The sequence below is a fragment of the Phasianus colchicus genome, chromosome 4, assembly GCF_987193195.1.
Source record: "Phasianus colchicus chromosome 4, bPhaCol1.hap1.1, whole genome shotgun sequence".
Lineage (NCBI taxonomy): Eukaryota > Metazoa > Chordata > Aves > Galliformes > Phasianidae > Phasianus > Phasianus colchicus.
This window is the reverse complement of record NC_143439.1, coordinates 11,343,106-11,356,911: the sequence shown is the minus strand read 5'-3', so window position 1 is coordinate 11,356,911 and position 13,806 is coordinate 11,343,106. Positions and strand designations below refer to the sequence as shown.

Here is a 13,806-nt window from a genome sequence, read left to right as displayed (position 1 = left end):
ATTTGTGCTAGGTGTTATGAGTTTGCTTCCTTAGCTAGCAAGATACCTCTGCCAATTGCAGAACACAGACATCTACCTCCGGTCAGATGATATGCAGGTTACAAAGAGAAGAACACAATGAAACATGAGGAATGAAGGATGCTTGCTTATCTGGGGCTGAAGTAGTTTGCTCTTGAAAGTAAGATTAAGAACATTCTTTATTTCTGCAAGTTACATGTGAAAAAAAAAAAAATTAAGTTCAATTTAAAAAAGGCTGATCAAGTAATACTGTAAAATACAATAATAATTAGAATTATATTTAGCATTTATGTATTCCTTCCCTGCTTGAGAAATGCATGCAGTCTCCATTAGCATTAATGGGTGTTCTACTCATGCATCAAGCAGAGACCAGAGCCTAATAGTGCATTACATCTTCAAAGTGCTGTACAAACATTAACTAATTAATCCTCATAACCACCCTGCGTGGTAGGTAAGCGATACAGGAAATGTGTATCTGAGGAAGCCCAGGAGCAAGACTGTGCTACTCCGTGTCTTTCAAGGCAGACCAGGAACTCATCACATTTATTCTGCTACCCAGTTCAGGTGCATTTTACGAGTGCAGGAGAGGGACCCACAGTGAGCCAAATTCAATGAAGCTGGCAAGAAAACAAGTAAATCACACCTTCCCTCTCTCTTCTCTGGGCTCTGGTGGGCTGCTTGCATCTTGACAGAGCAGGAGATATTAAAGCCCACTGCTTCACCTTTGGATTTCAAGTGGGGGAAGACAGCTCTTGGATCCCAGCAAAGAGAAAGGAAAAGATCCATGGGAGCTTTATCGCTGCAGACCTCCCTTCAGTTAGTACCATCCCCTTTGATAGCTTGATCTTCCCCCACTTTCTGTGTTCTTCTTTCTGGCAAGCTTCCTGCCTTCAAAACCTTTTGACAGAGTTTGCATATCAAAGTTGCACCAGGACCCCAGGAGGAGGAGCTGAGCCTCCGATTTGGGTATTCCAATTGCAGCATATCTGAGTGATTTCTCTTCAAACAAGAGTCTATTATTGAAAATGGTTCATCTTTTCCTGATGAAAAGATAAGGCGTTCCAAACCCTCATTTTGTAATGGGCCATAGGCAGGACCTTTGATAGTATAACTGTATAGGCAGCAAACTATTTTAGTAGCACGCATTGAGGTCCCAGGACATGCAAGTGTGTAGTGCTGGACCAGAGAGCATTTTAGAAAAGTAACAAGTGAACAAAGCAGTACATCATGAGAGGGGGAGTGCTCTTGGAGAATAAAAGGGGTAGGCAGAAAGGGAGAAAAGGCTGAAATATTGAATCCAAAAGAAAAAAGGGAAAGCAGAGGAGGTACTTAAAACGTGACACTGCAACATCTCCATTGCTACCTTGCTTTCCAAAGCTCTCTGGTTGCAGTATATGCTGCAGTGAAATGGTAAAGTAGCAGGTGTGCTAGCAAACCATCCCAAACATATTAAAGGTGTTCAGGTTTCCCCAAAGCCTCAGACATTCAGCGACACAGTCAAGGTCACACCAAAGTCTGCGGGTCTCTGACAAGCCAGTCTTTTTCACAGAGAGAGGCCAAGCTCAGTCTTCCTACCAGCACACACCCTTCTCATCTCACCAGTAACCACAGCCACTTTTCCCTGGCTGCTGCTTGTCAGCAAAGGGATTTGTGCAGTTACAAGTCCCAGAGCAGATGGGTGCACAGGGAGAAGCACGAGCCGGAACAACATTGCATGCTCAAGAGAGAAAGATGCTCTTAAACGTGTGCTGCATTACCTTCTGGTGGTGTATCAAACAGAACAGTTGGTATGAAAATACAGAAACTTTCTTTGAAGAATGCATAGAGTTTTGCTTTAAAGTAGCCCACACAACATAAACTATACTTCATATGCCAAATCTTCATCTAAAGGTGCTGCTCAAACCCAGTTCACCCCCACTGATTTAGCACACAGACTTCAGGGCTTGGAAGGCAACGGGAACTGTGTGTGGCTCAGCTGGTGTGTTTGGTCTCCACAGATGGAAACACATTTGAAACATTCTGTTTTCATTTGTCACAGGCTGCCTAGAAAGTTTACAGACACATACCCTAAATACATATGTACTCCCTTACATAAATCCACAATATCAGTGAAGTTTCAACAAGATTACATATAAATAATCTTCCTAAGAGATGAACTTCTATATGCCCTCTAGTTTCCTGGTCAATATGTCAACTTAATGTACTCTGGTATAGAGAGGCAAGTGGTGGCAACTGTGAGGCTCCTGGTGCTTGAGAAGGAAAAATCTGTTTGGTTAGTGCAAATAAAAAAGGAAATAAACTTCCTAGGTGCTTTTCACTTTATGAAAATCAGGTAAGATGGTCAAAATTTGCTACTTGAAAACTAGGGGCAACCAAAACCAATGGGTGTTACAGTTTCCCCTACATTTGAAGCAATTCAGAAAGTGCACGGTGGCAGCAAAGGCAGCCTTTGCCAAGGATGGATGTGCCAGCAGTGACCAGTGCAGATGGGGCAGTGCAGTGCCTCCCCTGCCAGAGTGCAGGGAGGGTCTGCAAGAGGGAACTGCACTGCTTTTTTCCCCCTGCATCAAAACAGAGAGGTTGCTTGTGATGTGCCCTAGAACAGTCCTGCAGCAGGCCCTTCACACTGCCCTGCTGTCCCAAAACAAAGAGAACTAAAGGAAATTTCTTTCATGCCTTCCCTAATCCTGTTACTTAATACAGAGAGAGAGAACAGCACAGAGAAATGAGATTGTGAGAAACTGGTCTCATTTCACAGGAGCCCTCCCTTTCCACTAGTAAACATTAAGCAAATGTTGTGACCATTTAATTTCTATCCTCTCTCCCTCTCTCCCTCAGTCAATGACAATATAATTTCCAAATATGTTCAGGAATTATTCCCTGATCAGCTGAAATTTAGCTTAGACAAACGCAAGGCAATGCACATAAGAAGCAGCAGTTTACTCACGTGCACTGATGAGAGTTCCCTTAACTCTGACTGCTCTGGAGGACACTCAGGCAGCACTCCTGACACCAGCACCACCTGCTCTGCACAGAACAGAGCTGGCAAAGACTGAACAACAAGGGGAGGTGTGTTAATACAGGAAAAGGAAAACATCTGAAACCATATGTAAAAAGCTTGAGAGTGCATGAAGACTGTGCTCGCTACCTCATTTCAAGAAAGATGAAGGACAACAAAACTTGTTACAGCTCCCATCCAAGAAAGGATATAATAGGTTACAACTATTAAGTTTAGCGAGACTCAAGATCAGGAGTTTTATGACAATAATTGTGTCAAATAATACATGGTTTAAGGAAGGTCCCCGAAACATGTTCATCATCCTTCCCCTTCTCGTTAAACAGAAGAAAATGAGGACTCGGCCATGTTATGGGAACTACATTTAAAGGGCAGTACACACTCAGTGCCTTGTTGTGACAAAGATCTCCAAGATCTAAAAAAAATAATAATTTGCATTTGGAGCTAGAGAGATTTACAGCTCTACTACAAGTCTGTATGCGTTATCAGTCCAGCTTCAGCCAAAAGATAACTGTGATAAATAGGCAGGGGAAAAAAAAATCCTCCTTGGAGACCTCCCTAAATCATCCTTCAGGGCTTCAGAAGTACTTCCACAAGCAGAGCAGCTGCTCCCCCCGCCATCCATGGGCGCCAGGTGTGCAGTGTGCTGCTGACATCCCGCACAACACCAACCTGCATCTTCAAGCACCCAATGCTACGCCTGTGCAGACAAGAGGCTGTGACAGCCCAGCTCTGGCAGCTGCAGAGCCCAGCTTGGCCAAGCACTGGTGGCTGTGGCGCTGGCTGGCAGGCTTGCCAGGCTGGTGCAGGACAGAAGCAAGGAGAGGGTGGCCCCGAGACACTGCAGCACAGACGTGAGCACATCACCTCAAGAAATCCTGTGCTTGGGTTCTGGCTGGAGTTGCAATGGGGGCCCCGCTCCAAGAGCGAGGGCAGCCCCCTCCTGGGCTGTATCACAGAGCCGGTGCCCAGGACGAAGCTGAAACATCCACACCTTCACCTCACAAGCACTGTGATGGGCTGCCAACGCAGAGCTGAGACTGAGCTGCATCAGATACTTTTCTAGCTTGGTTTCAAACGGGCCTAATTCTGCTCTCGCTTTGACTTTTTCACTATGCAAATGAATTAACTCCAGCTATATGCTAATGCAGCTAAGAATACAATTCAGAAATTACAGAAGGCTATTTTGGGGATTTTCTTTTATTTCATGAAAGACCCTTAACTCTCCTCGTCTTTCAAAGTAAGCCAAAGCATTCAGATGTTGCTGGTACAAACTGCATCACGCAACACACAGAAATAAAGAGTAAAACAAGCATTATAATTTAACATTCAGGCAAGGCAGCTCAGCACTGCACAGACCCTGCATATTGTTGTGAAGGAACAGAAGCACAGAATCAACTCTCCTCTCCAGAGCAGAAAGAAACCCTACTGCTGGCTTTTTGTTTTGCTTTTGTTTTGTTTTTTTTTTCTTTTTCAAATTACAGTCCCGTGGTTTGTGCAATTACAACAAGAATGTATAAATGAAGCTGCCTGGCCTAAGGAATTTCTCATAACACAAAGCAATCTGAAACACCACAATGCTTGCCTGTTTGTTTGCATTTAATGCTACTGATCGCTTCTCACCACAAACCCTTCATGTCTTTTGGTCACTGCCATCATTTACTAGTTCCTCTCTGCCTGACTTTCAGAATCAAGTGGATGACAGGAGGCAGGCGGGCCTCATCCAAATGTGGCTGGGGCTCCCACCACCTGCTCTAGAGCTGCCCCAGCCACATGGAGCACATTAAGAGCTTCTTGCCTTGCACTTTGGTCAGCCAGCACCCTCCTTCATTTCATCAGAAATGTGGTGGCCAGAAAGGAGCAGGCCAAAGGTGAGAGGCAAAGAGATGCCTCAGAAGCACCTGGTGGGGTGATGTGAGCGACATGAGCCGTGCTGCATAAATTATGGGTGTCTTTCTTCTGCTCGCAGCAGCTAAAGGCAATAAAGCAGAGCATAAATAAGCTGCCTGCCCCGGCACTACCTGCATTAGGGCAGGAGCTGACTGATGCTGGGTCGTGTAGGGAATTGCATTACTTTAATGCAGAGCTGCAACATTTTATTCAGCTGCTCAAGGCAAGTCCTGTTTTGACGGACAAGATAAATAAATAGATTTTTCATTATAAGAGTCCTACTAAGAAGCCAACAAATAAATCTTCCTGGAGTGGCATTTGCTTCCCTGGTAGTTTTAATGCTCTGAATGCCAGAAATATGCAACAGGTAATTCGATGCATTTGTTTGTACTCATGTAGGATTGGCTTTCTGCATTAACAATGAAAGCCCAAGCTTTTGTCTCAGTCTCACGGGCATAAACCCAAACTAAATCTACTGATGTTTGCCATATAGCACAAGCAAGCCTATTCCAAGGATGTGTAAGGGTATAACATCAGTTGGCCCCCTGGCATTTCACAGTAAGCTCCGATTTTACCTGCTCTCTTACTGGAAATAAAATAACAAAAGAAAAGGGAATGACCAAGCTACACTGTTGCTTCTATGTTTTCTTTGAAATTCATTGGGAACACTGCAGTTTGATGGGGACTTTGAAAGGCGAGCTCACTGTTTACATGAACAGATCTGTCACTTCCAGTAAAATTTGTCCTAACGATGGAATTTCTTTCTTGGGCATGCTGTAGAGCCAAAACATGGTGTAAAGGTCCCTAAACTTTTTCCACGTTCCCATTTATACACAAGTAAAACCCTTGCATACCTGCAGTGCAGCAAATTCCTGCCCCAGGGACCTGGGACGTTGCTCTGCCCCCAGCTATGCACATTAATAGCAGCTGTAACCAAGGCACAATCCAATGGCAAAGGTCTACATGCTTTTAGAATCCAAAATGCAGCTTTTCATTTAGAAAAGAAAATTTGTCTGTTCAATTTAAGTACCTCTACGCTCCTGTAATCTTGAGTGCCTACCTAATGGAATTGCACAAACTAACAATCTGCTGTGGGCCCATTCTAGCCTGGTACAGCTCTGTGGAAGGAAGCCCTCTGTGCCGCAGTGTTACTCACAGCCACGTCGTGCGGCTGAATTTAACCTACTTACATCGCGTGCTTGGAAAGAGAGCAAAAAATAAGATAGGATCGCACTGCCTCCATTTCAAGAGCATTGTGTCAGACACTGAACTTCAGAAAAACTCCCCCGGGACTGCTCAGATGAGGGGAAAAACGCCGTTTCCAGTGAAGTGCCTTAACTCGATTGATTATCCCACTTTAGTGCCAATATAGACGTGCGTTAGCCCCTCAACAGGCCAAGTGAATGCTGCAGACTGACATGCCGTTGCCAACACAGCTTTACCAAGGAGGCCTCGAATAAGGCTGAAATAAAAAGAACTCCACGTTGTTACTAGGCTCAGGCCAAAAGCTATTTGAAGGTAGATAAACTGTCTTTAACATTATCTGTTATTGCTCACTTACACGGATTGTACAAACATCTAGCCTCTGACATGGGTGCTAACATACAAATCTCAGTGCTAAAATGCAGGCATGTCAACATAATTAAGCATCCTCTTCCCTTTTTTAAAGGTTTTAAAGAAGGTGGATAGTGCTAGAATTCAGACACAGGCGGGCAATTGTCATCAGACAATTGACATTAGTAACCAGAGTTACAGGCCAAAACAGCCTATGTAAAACTGGGCATCATTTCAGCTGCCCTTGATTTTAACTGTAATTACTACGGACAGACTCAACTCATACCTTCCCTACTTCTATTAAAGTTCTATTCCCAGGATGACGGAGGAAGAGGAGGCAGAGGGCAGGAGGAGACAGGACACGCTGGGGGCTGCTGATTCTGCTGATGCCAGGGCCATGGGGCTCTTCCAGCACCAGCTGCCTGCCCAGGAAGGGGAAGGAGCAGATCAGTAATGCTCTGAGGCCCCAGCCTCAGACCTGATATAGCATAATGCTGGCTGCTCCCCTCTATAACCACACATCCATGCCACCATAAGAAATGAAACTGTGTGTTCAAAGTGCTCCCTGCACTAGCGTGCCCCATTCCTCTGACCCCTGCTCTCAGCAGACCACAGCTGCAACATAAAGTATGTTTCTTTAACTGCAGTACGATGCTTCTGTTGGGAAAGGCAGCATATACATTTAGGGGCTGAATGAATGAAGAAAGTCCTTCTCCTCGGGGCACTGCTGGCTGAAGCAATGAAAAAAAAAAAACAACACTACTTGAAGTCTCTTCTCCTCCTCACTCCTAACATCTACCTTCATTTCTCTACAGCTCACAAGATTTGACATTCATACTCAAGAAACAAAAAGCCACATGCACTTCTTTGTGGCAAGCACTGACCCAGGAACTGATGTGGACTTCAGTGGCAGGCACCCGCTGCAGCCTCCGGAATGAAAGGCTGGTTTCTCACGCAAAATGTCAGCCTGGGAGGACGGCAACATGCTGGGTCTGTGCTCATGTAGTTATGCTGCTGCTACAGCAGAGGGCAAGGCAGGGTCACCCAACAGGACCAGCCCACCCAGAGGGAAGCTGGGACTGGCACCAGTTCAGCAGGTCAGCTTTAGGGCCTCTGGAGCTTCATAAAGTGTGATAACACTGAAAATAGACAGGACTCTAGAAAAATACTCTAGGAAGACAAACCAAAAGAACGTCCATCAGGTGCCAGGAATCATCCAGCAGAATTGGATGGCCACAGTGAGTCATTAACACTGGGCAAAAACTGAGATGTTGCAGTTGTTGGTATTATTCAGGTCAGCTATAACTTAAACTAAGTTGAGAAGATCACAGACATAGTGTAGGTTTTTTGCAAAATTACTCACAATATGAATAGTGACTGATGATACACGTGTATCTGTGCATGTGAAGTATTTCAGAGAGACTCTACAGAAAGTTGCCTACTATTGTTTGTTCAACAGGAGGCTCAACTTTGGGCAGAGAAACAGAAATTATTCATAAAAACACTTCCGAAGCTGATAATTTCATTGCCATTAGAAAACACTCTAAGACAACTCCTCTTTTTCAAGCGCAAGCACTTCTGTGTGCATGCATCGACATACTCGAACCATTCCTACCTGGTCCCTTTACATACTTTCCACTTCCTTTTCCACTATTAAGTCTTTCCTGTACCTCCTCCCACATCAGTAGCAATGTTCCCCTTGGTGTGCATCAGAGAGCCCACCAACCCCATCCTGCTCTCCCCAGAGCAGAACATGAAACTTTGAGAACGAGGAGTGAAGGACAACAGACAGAGCTGTCAGTCTTGCTTCACCAAAGCCTCATGCTGGACATAAGTGACTGGAATAACCTCAGCCGTAGGGTACTCTGTGCCCCAGTACTTGCAGTATTAAATGCAACCGATTTCCACCATTAGCTTTATTTAGAAACCACGCTGCTTGCGGCTGAAAGAGGAACCTCATCATCATGCCCACACTGAGTTGTGTTTTGTGGTGTTATTTAAGAACAAAATGCGTAGACTGGCAGCTTAGCTGTGTGTTAAATGACAAAACTAGGTTCCCACTTTTATTTATGCATTCACTGGGGCAATAGGCATCAGCAGAGCCTCCCCAAGAGCACCGGAATGTGTGCAAGCCCCTCACCAACAAAGGCCAATTCTTTCTCTTGCTTTCCTTCCATAGAGGCCTGATCAGTGCCAGTGGCATTATATGCTCAACTGCAGAGAACACTCTGAGAACAAACATGTCCTTCAGTGTCAAAAACAGATGTAAAACTGGAAAAAAAAATGGGTAGGAAATACTTGCTCCCTCAAGGTTCTGGCACACAGCAGGAGAGCTGCTTAAGAGGCTTTCTTAAAAACACACTTACAAGGACAAAGGCTATCACTGCCCTGTGGATCACAGCTCCACTGTGGACCACTCCTGGTGGAGGTTCCAGGTGAAGAACACTTGACACATTTAGGTTCATCCCTGCTCCAGACAGTGAATTCATAGCTCTAGTCCACATAAACGTGCACAGCAGCAAAGGGCTGGCAGGATGCAGCAAGAGATTTACCACATTCTCTCATCTTTAAGAAACGACCTTGACCAAGGTTAAAATACTGTAAACATGGAGAAAGATGTGCTGCCATTTTCTAATTGTTGTGAATGCAGAAAAACCCAACTCATAAATAAAAAGGCCTCCAAATGCCCTAGCAGGCCTCAAATCTCTATCCTAACTTCAGAGGCTGTAATTGGAAACTGGTTATTTAAATTAACCTCTAGGCACTGTTTTAAGCAAAATGGCTTTCCCATTGAAAATCAAGAACTCCATCCAAGTCAAACGCTTGTTAGGAGATCTTGCCCCCTTCACTGCAGTGCTGAAAAAATGCATGAGCAGAGAGAGAGGCTGGCTTCCTCCCCCTGTTCTGCTCATTACCATCAGTTTTGAGAACTGATTAGCTGTGGTTGTTATTCATTAGTCACATCTCTAAAATCTGAATTATAAACACCTCTGTGAGGTCTTACTCTAATCAACCTATTTTGAGTCTTGCAATTAATACTAACACCAGAAAAATAATTGAACCGCGTACATTTACAGACCACCCCCTCGTCCCACAAAAACCCAAGAGTAGATTTTCATGAGAAAGAAGACTCAGATCCACAAACTCTGCCATCCCCAATGTACGTTTCTCTCCCATGTATGCTGCAGTTGGTTCAGGTGGTTAATCCAGGAGACATAATGGGTACGCTGCACGTTGTAAGTACAAAGCAGCCATCGATGATTTTCCTGATGGGGTCAGATGCTACACACAGCTGATAGATCTCAGGAGGACAAGAACATGCAGGCATGACAGATTAAGTGACAGCCATTGGTTGAGTGCTCGCTCTGAATACCCAGCTATAGACAATAATCAATTACAAGGGGCTGCTAATGATACTGATCAAACGTACTTAACACTCGTCAGCTTGAGAGCTACAGTCCTGACACTTTGAAAACATGGGAGCTACTCATAGGCAAGATGCAATGAGAAGCTAGTGCCAGCAAATGCTTCAAGTCAACAAGAGCATTCATCCTGGACCCCTCCACATCTCGCACAGTAATAAAAAAAAAACAACTTGCTTACAAATTAGCAGTCTTTCCCATAAGACAGTGGGATTATGGATGCTACAGCCATCTGCAAAAGGCTGGGGATGGATGTTCACATGGATGGACCCCTCCACTGCTTCAACAATGACTTAGTACAGGAATGAAAAAGTATTGCCACCACAGTGCTTGCCTATGTAACAGGCTGTCTAAGCTCCTGACATGGCTTTCTAGGCTTGTCCCATGATCCAGGGTGATTTGACTTCCTCATCACTATCATTAGCTCAAGATGTTGACCTCCTGACAGCCTTTACAAAGATGAAAATTAAAAAAACATGTCCCTGTTTTCAGATGACAAAAGATCCCTGCAGGATCAGAGCACACATTTCTGAGCATCTCAGCCAGCCTCAGCTCTCAGAACTGGGTGTCTGGGCACCCAAACCCAGCTTCTCACCCCCTGAGATTTGTCCTTTCTCCACGCAATCCCTGGGCAGCTGACAAGATGGAATGCATGCAAGATATCTCTGCAAGGACACTGCACTTAATCACCAAAAGAAAAATAAATTCTGAAGAAATTATCAAACTGAGCCATCCAAAGAGAATTTGTAACAGACCTGCAGATGACTGTATGCTTCCCTGGCATCCTCTTCTCTGAATGTGGGAAATTAGCAGCAGAAAATGCCTCACCTCAAATTGTAATAAATCAACAAGTGAGTGTCCTGCAGCTCTGTGCCACAGACAGTCTTTCAGATCATGTGCCTGGGCTGCTTCTCACATGCTCTGGGGTTGCCTCATCAGCACAGAGCAGCCACAGATGTATGCCATGCCTGCTCTGAGAGTTGGGGCAGAATGCAGACACCACTTGGCTTTTTAGCCAGAATTTGTTTATTGCATCGAACAAAATGATGACTCCTCTCCGCAACACGTGGTCAAGGTTCAGTAAGCTTGTAAGAAAGAAGTCTGTACCCTGCTTAGTTGTGAGTATTCTTCACTGAAATGATGGTTAATCTCTTCTTCTTCCCTATGGTCAACTGAAGTGCATTAAGAGACAGAAAATGGGGAACTGAATCCCATCCTCCTTGTGAACTGACATTAAACCAGCAAGGTTTGCATTCTGCATGCTGGGATGATTTTCCAGTGAGTGTGTTGGCCACAAACTTCTGAGCACACACCAGAGCTTTTGCTGCTTTAATGCAACTCGCTAACACCATGCATTAAATTATCCTCGTTCTTCCTGCCTGCTCCTTCTAAGGGCTGCTTTGAGGCAATTACTAGTAACTCGTTATTCCATTCCATTATACAATTCAAATCTCTAAAAATGCAATAAACTCATTCTTTCCTGAACATTCTGTCTAGCCATTCTCCTGGCTACTTCACACGCCCATCTAAAATACAATATCAAAAGCATCAGCACTTTCCCCACAGTACTAGGCATCAGACACCTCAGATGCATACAAAAAAGCCTGAAACGCCACAAAGAGATTAGCCTTGATAAATTGGTATTTTGAGCAAACATTGCAGAAATAAAATAATTTCTATCTTTTAAAATCCTCCGGAACATTTAATTCAATGTGTCCTTCCAATTCTCCCTTCTCTCACTCATCGGGATGCTCAGCGCTGCACCCAGACACATGCCTCTGCTGCCTTTCTCTGGGACTGGAAAAGTAGTTTTGCATATTGAATCTCTATTTATTTCCATGGATGTCTCCGGGTTCCTCTGACAGCTTTATCTTACTGATGAGGATAAACGTTCTTTTGAGAGGCACTGCCAGATTGCCCTCATTCTCAGAAGCCAAAGGATGCGGTTGGCAGAATCTGTCAAAAACAACTCTTTTGGTCTTAGGGACTGGAACATTGCAGTAGATAGTTCTGAAAGTATGCATGGCTGATACAAGGTGGCTCTGGGAAGGTCCCACTTCACTGCTGGCATTCAACCCCATACAAATCAGTGTGAGCTGTGCAGCTCCCACCAGCCAACAACACATGTATGCACATACACACACACGCAGTCACTAAGCTTTGCTGCAGTGTTTTCTCTTCACAAGTGAGAAGATCAAGTGGGTACAGCATTTGAGAATTATCCAGTACCTCCTCCCCTGTGAAGATAAGTACAATGCTTGTACCAGACCTGAGCTGTGGTGAGCTGCACACTGTGGCACATTTAACCTGCCTTCTCCCCAGACACTTGCACCAATCCATATTTTTTTTCAAAGGAATTAAGCAAAATAATTCAGAATACCATCTCTTAGCTCTACAAGAACTGCTCCCCTCCCTTGCAACTCCTGCCGAGGATCCCTGCCGTCTCTCCAAGTGCTCTGTGCCCCCATTGGCAACTTCAGCACAGCTGTCACACAGCATGTTAGTGCTATGCCATCAGCAGTTGCTTTAGGCAGCAACATCTGCATCTCCAGGCCCTCAGCTTACCTTTTACCTGTGAATTTAACATATGTTTGCACAGAGAGTGGAACTGGTCAGGTGAGCTGTTGCTCGCACCAAGCCTGCGGTTCTGACGTAACTCGCAGCGTTTCTGCAGTGAAGATGGAAACGTGTAAAATCTGCAGCATGTGCTGAAGTTCACCTCAATTAGAGGAGGGTGCTACCTGCAGTGATGCACACCTGCCAGAACACACAGCACACCTGTATGTGCCTGGCTGCATTTGCCAGGGAATCTGTTGGAGAGCCCCTGAGCTAGATGCTGCCTGCAAGCAGCGATTACTGCATGCTGCCAGTGCTACCTGGAAACCTGTGCCTGCTGCAGGTTACAGAGCTCAGCTGCAACTGAAGAGGTATTTTTCAAGAGGCCATTTTGGGTCTGCAGCCAGATCTTCCAAGGCCACATCGTTTCAATAATGAAATTAAAGTGGGACTGAAAGAAACGAAACATGTGGCTAAGTAGTGCCTGCCCATATTTTTTCTTTATGACATCTCTCAAGTTGCTAAATAAAAATCGTGCAATTTTTTGCAGTCAAGAACACGAATCACAATGGCAGCTTTTCCACAGGGCAGCACGTGTGAGGCTGGGGGGCTGGAAGGCCTGTAGCTGAGGAGAAACCAGAGCTTGTTTTAGTAAAGTGATCTGCATGAACTGCTCTCATCCTTGGATTCAGTTACTGCTGGGCTTAGTGGAACCGGACTGATATATTAAATAAGCTAGATTCCAAAGTAATTTTTATTTTTATCTTTTTTTAAACAAAAACAATCAACAGGAAGAAGCTGCTTAACTACCAGACAGAGAACACTGTGATCCTAAAACCAGACTGGAATCTCTTTCAGAGATCAAGGAATGACAGTGGGCAGGAGCTCACGTCCGCTGCCTGTGCACTTCTGCAGAACCATCCCCTGAACTACCCACGAACACAGTGTAGAGCACAGTTTTCAGGGGCAGCTTTTCCAATGGGGGTTTCTGTGGAGTGCAGATTCTGCAAATGCCAGCCCAGTCTGAGCGTCAGTGCAGACAGAATTATTTCGTAATCCCTATATTCTGAGACAAATTTTACCTACCAATTCATAGTCCCTTGTGCCCTTGCAAAGGAAGGGAGTGAGGAATCAAAACTGAGACTGCAACAGACCCTTAAGGAGAAAAACCTGGAAATGGCTGCTGTACAAACACAAATTATATTAACGATGTGATCTGGCAGTTTTACTTGAGTCCCATAGCTGCAGCTTAATCATATCTCTGACACAGCCAAATTGCTAGGATACAGCAGGACCTGTAGCTAATAACACTGCTTCAAAAATAAACAAACTCCTCTTTTTCTCGAGCGG

The 13,806-nt window shown here is 44.8% G+C and overlaps 1 protein-coding gene across 3 annotated transcripts in view; it reads right to left on the bottom strand.

Moving 5' to 3' along the window:
* The window catches only part of MAML3 (mastermind like transcriptional coactivator 3), a 201,691-nt gene that overhangs the window by 107,860 nt on the left and 80,025 nt on the right, over nt 1–13,806 (bottom strand). The gene's annotated exons all lie outside the window — the stretch shown is intronic.